The following is a 5700-nucleotide window of genomic DNA, read 5'->3' as shown; positions in this document are numbered from 1 at the left end:
AGCTTCAGATATCTTTGTAGAGATGCAAAGTTAACTGGCAAATCAGACGAAGTATGCTGAATTTCTAAGAAGCTCATTGTGTACACTTAGTATTATCAAGTGAAATTTTGGAACTGACCTGGTCTGCTATGTGATAAAATTTAATTGTGTCATACAGTTCATTAGGGAAGAGGTCCATGAACTCTTGCTGAAACTAAACTGAATACCTTTGTGAAATATATTTATGAAAATCTGTTTCATGCCACTCAGAGGAAAAATGATTTTCTCCTGCATACTCACATGAAAGACTGCCAACATCTTGTTTAACACAGGTATAATTCCATTATTTTGACATCTAACAAGAAAGTAAAATCCAAAATAAATACAGCTGTGAGAATTCAGGCCTGCTTTCTGTAGATCACGGAGGCACAATTTTCAGCCATGTAAGTGAATGGCAGCACAGCTTTCAACTTCACTTGGGCCAAGATTTTAGCCAGGATATTTTGTCATATGTGCTTACATGAGAGAAAGTTTAAAACAACCCACTAAAAAGGAAAAGACCATGGATAATGCAACCAGGGTGCATCACTCAAATGCAGTTTACAGCCGTGTTCTACAGAGAACTCATAAGCCAGAGGTCCAAAACACAGCACAGTTCTTTGGACAGGGAGCTCCTTGGGACTGAAACCAGTTTTTTGGGTTCATGGGGCACTGAGATGCTTCTGTCATTGACAAACTACTTATGGATAGGAATCCAAATTATTCCAGTTAATGGAATTAATGAGACCTTAAACTTGAAAAAGTTGTCTTTTTTCCACTATCTCTCCCCATTTAGCAACCTAGCATTATGGCTAGTGGTGATCAACTACAGGCTCTAAGACTTATTCCTAAACAGTACATCCCTTTGCTAAGCAAAAGAGATAATTTAAAAGGCAAATACTACCCATGTGCTTCTTGGGTACCTGTCCATTCCCCTCACTCTTAAGTGTTCTGGTGCTGGAGAGTCTCAAGATTCCTGGCTGTTCTGTGCCCATCTTTCTCAAACTGCCACACTGTCTGTCTGGAGTCGGTTTTATTTCATATCCTGAAAAAATTGTAAGCTTACTCTTTTTCGTTTGTTTGTTTTCATTTTTTGTTCAGCACCAACAAATAAATCTGATAATTGGCTCAGACAACAATAACTTTGGGGATGTTTTTTATTTGATTTTGGTTGTTTTGCACCCAGACTGCTATGGATAATAAAACAGCAGTTCAATTTCTCAGCTTTAACAGATGCATCTGACTGCTGTGTTTGCTTCACAGTTTCAGCTATGAATAAAATTAATCAAGGCATGTAAAGAAACCATGGGGTCAAAACAGTTCAGAAAAGGGTCACTAATAATCTAAAGCTGTGGTCAGAATGTCTGAATTTTAAAGTCTGAAAGAGCCATGGGAGGAGAAGGCTACTTTTTTCTACTCTTAAATTCACATGTAGATATGTTTCCAGATTAATTTCTGTGACTCTTGTTACTTAGTTTCTGGAAATAAACTAACAAATCCTGAGATGGATATTTGGGAAGCTGTGTGATTATTATTCCAATCTCTTCCAAGATCTAAAAGAATTTCTAATTTATCATATCAAGGTTTCCTGATGAGTAGCCATGAGGGAGATTTCAAAGGTCAGGAGAAATGAAATGCAGATTTAAATTCAAATTAATCAGAGGCTGACTCCAGACTGGCTTACACTTACATGGGTAAACATTCACCGTGGACTATATATCACTCCAAAACATGGAAATACAACCTAGAATTGAATTTAAGAGCACTGAACAAAATGTAAGCCATAAGAAAAAAGCTGTGATTGAAGGTGAAAATCGTACAGCAGTGACTGGGGAGCACTAGGGCAGAGAAATGGGTGGACATGACCTCTGAGTCTGCCTGGCCAGTCCACGTCACGCACTGGGGTAAGGTGATTGATACCCTTGTTAGCCTCAAGATGGTTTCCCATTTTTCTGGGATCTGCCACTCTTTCAGGTGGGGAGGGATCCCTAAGGACCTGTTGCTACAGCTTTAGGTATGGCTATGCTGTAGCACAGAGACCATAATGCTGCCCAGGTCTGAGGTTTAGGGATTTTATATGACAGCTGTAGAAAGACTGAAAGTTTTGGTCAAAAGTTTGTCCGGCATACAGAAGCTCTGGTAGATGTGTTTGCTTTATTTAATCCATATATTTGCCCATTAAATAATTCAGAAGATGTTATATTAAACAGACTTCAGAGAAAAGTGATGGAAGTGCATTTGCTGAAGCTTGTATAATGAGACATTCCATAAAAGAAGCCGGACTTTTAAAGTCAAAATGGATTAAGGGCATGAATTCATGTGTCCCATGAGAACTTATTATAAACTCGAAGGACATTCAGAGACCTTCAGAAAGAAGCAGTTCTCACACTTGAGTTTAATTTTAGTACCATTGCAGTTGTAAATAAATTGGTTTTATAGTTGTTTGGGTGTGAGTAAGAATTTTATCTGATCACCCAATTAGCAGTATGGGGGTTTTGTGAAGAATGAGGAATGTATTAAGGATTATTTTACACAATACTGAACACAAAAAACCAAATCTATAAAAAATTGTGCCTTTCTTTAAAGACTACAAAAAGAGAGTTTAAATTATACCAAATAAAACACTTTGAAAAAAGGCAAATATGTTTTTCCTTATCTGTGCTGTTGTTATAACGCAATCAGCTTGGACACTGATAACAATATCATCAGACTCATGGCTGATTTCATATTCTCATACAGTAATAATTATATTATGATCACTCTAACTATTGCACTGTCAAGGCTGCAGGAAGACAACTTGCCTTAAAGTAATTCCTTCAGTAGTAGTGTAAAAGAAAGAAAACTAAACTGGAAGCTTTCCCATTAGTCCCCAGTTGCCAGTGAGGGTCTTTCTTCCCAAACTTGGCTGTGGACACAGCCAGAGCAGTGAGGATGAGGGAGATGGTGGTGCAAGGATTTCCTGCTGCCAACACCTCATGCTGGTCTATCTTGTAGAGCCTATTTTGCAAAGCAAGCTTCAGTGTGCCTCCCTTCCCATGCCTCAGGTAACACAGACCCTCTCCTCTCATCCTGCTCTATTTCCCTTTTCCCCCTCATTTTCACAGCGAATTCAGCTTTTGTTTGGCAAGCCCAGTTACAGGGAAATCACTCCTTCTTAGTGGTGATTAAGCATAGTCAGTGACTTAAAATCAAAAGCTCTTCTTTTAGCTTCCACTAAGAAGTAAAAAATAAAAAAGGACCATATAAATGATGTATAAATGGTCATTCTACTTTCACTCCTCGTTGATTTTTCTGTAGCACAAATAATTTGTCTCCCCTGTTTATTTTAAAAGTGCTTTGGAGCTGTTCAACATTATTCCTGCATTGGACATGAGCTACCACTCTTACAGGTATATGCGAAATGTGATAGACCAGAAGACTTCAGTTGGAAGGGACCTACAATGATCACCTAGTCCAGCTGTGCTGCCCCTATATGATGGGCTGCTCAGCTCAGGGGCAGCAGACTTTTAAGCATCACCCATCAAGCATGCCTGCTGTTACTGAGACACTTTCCTGCAGTTCTTCAGCAAGGTTCAGCTGCTCGTATGTAGTAGGTGAAAAACAACAACTGCTCTGAGGCCTGGTGATTCATTTGGTGATTCTGCTAATGAAATAGCATGTGGACAGGTAACAGCTTTCACTAGTTGTCCATTTTTTCCCTGCAGTAACTGCTGTGTGTTAGGTTAATAGCCAAAGTTATGTAGGATTGTAAGACGGAGTCTGAGAAGGGGAAATATTAAGCTCTCTCCAGCGCCAGGTTGCCCATCATAAGCTTAGTATTGATTAATTATATAATTAGTTAACATAATGATTTTCATTTAAAAAAAATCTGATCTCATTTATCAACTGCAAACTAATTTCACTTTTGCTGTCTGTCCTATGAATTTAAGATTCATTTAAGACTGATCATGCTGTAAGTGAAGGCAAGTCCTACTTTTACTTAGCAAAAGCAATATTTGCAGTAAGTAGTTGCATTTCTTTCTGTACCAAGCCTTTTGTACTTTGGTTGTCAAATGCAAACATATAAAAGTTGCAGTTCCGAGATTTTTAAACTTCTAGCATTGCACTGCGTTTCTTTTCTTTATTATTTTTTTTTAAATAAAACTATTAGCCTAATATTTAAAGTACTGAAATAATGTGATAAAAAAAAAGTCTTCTTAGTTTGTATTCTCTTTGTCGGGCTGCTGTAGATACAGATCTGCCATCTCTTGCCTTGCACACCACTCTGGAAGGGCAGGGATAATTACCCCAAGATTTAAGCAGAGACTGTTAGAGTATTTTAGCACTACCACAGTAAAGAGCACGAGTGTGTGAAGTTGTTGAAACAACAAGGCTTGGTACCTCCAAAGGCTTAATCCTTCTGTCCAAGGGCAGTGAAGGAAAGAAGCAGTTTAGCATAAAACATTTTTCCTCCATCAGCACACCTCACTCTTGGCTGGGACCATACTTCCAAGCTCATACTGGTGACTAAGTCATGTCTCCCTATATCTGGTAAATCACTGTCAGGGATGAGTCTGATAATTGGGTTCTCTTTGTGGTGCTGAGATGTGGACACCTGTTAATGAGAAAGTTGACCAAGGACACTGACCCAATTGAGCACTAGCCAAGCTGTATTTACAAGCTCCAAAACAACATGCTTGTGGGATAGAAATGGCAATAAACTGTTACCTGAAGACACTACATGCAAAAATAGCCCTTGCAACTTCTTTTTTCCCTTCCTCCTGCTTTCAACCTGGCAACACTGAGCTCTGCCTATGGAAATGAACGGCTCCTGCTCTGGTAGAGATGCTGCTTCTGGCAGGGCTGGTGTTCAATAGTGGGCAGGGTCCCCTTCCAGGCCCCACGGCGGCTTTTCCAGTCTGACAGGTCAGGTAAGTGAAGTGAGGAACAAAAGCGTGACTGTGTGCAGGAAGGAGAAGGGGTGGCAGCAGTGACCTGTGGCTCCTACAGCCCATCTTGCCTCTGCCCCAGCCCCCAGCAGTGAGGAGAGACCTTTGCTTGGGGGTTAAAACTAGGGAAATGGTGCTGATGTTGGTGATGAGGTGTAAGAAGAGGAGCTGGCATGTCTCTGAAATCTTCTGCATATTGCTATTACTGTTACAGTTTGTATGACAGTCACTTCTGTGGTCCCCATTTGTAGACTCCAGCCCATGCAGGGTAACAGCACTGACTGCAGAAAGGCTTCCTCCCTGATCAGTATGTCTCTCAAGGACACTAGACTTGCATCTAGGGACTACTTGCTCTGGATAATCTGCACAAAAGCAGCAACAGCAGTCCTTTCACACAGCAAACAGTGCAAGATGTAGACATGCTCAGCAATTGAGAGGGCGGGAAAGGGAGGTGCAGCTCTTTTGCCATCACAGATCTCACACAGACGTGGTTCTGGGAGCCGATGGCAGCAGATAGGCCCAAGGGGGTGGTGAGCAAATACCAAGTGGCTGAAGAGGCTGTCCCATGTGCAGGAGGATCAGGGCAGACCCTGATCACTGCTCTCTGCTCCTCAGGCACTGGGATGGCTCCTGGGGGATATTTTTCTGCCTCCCTGTGATGGACTTAGGTCTAACCTAGACACCAGTCCTGAATTTCCTACCAAGGGAACTTCTATATCTTTTTTTTTTTTTCCATCCCTCTCTCTCTTTTCAT

This window comes from Pseudopipra pipra, chromosome 6 (genome assembly GCF_036250125.1).
Source record: "Pseudopipra pipra isolate bDixPip1 chromosome 6, bDixPip1.hap1, whole genome shotgun sequence".
Lineage (NCBI taxonomy): Eukaryota > Metazoa > Chordata > Aves > Passeriformes > Pipridae > Pseudopipra > Pseudopipra pipra.
Note: the sequence above shows the minus strand (reverse complement) of the source record.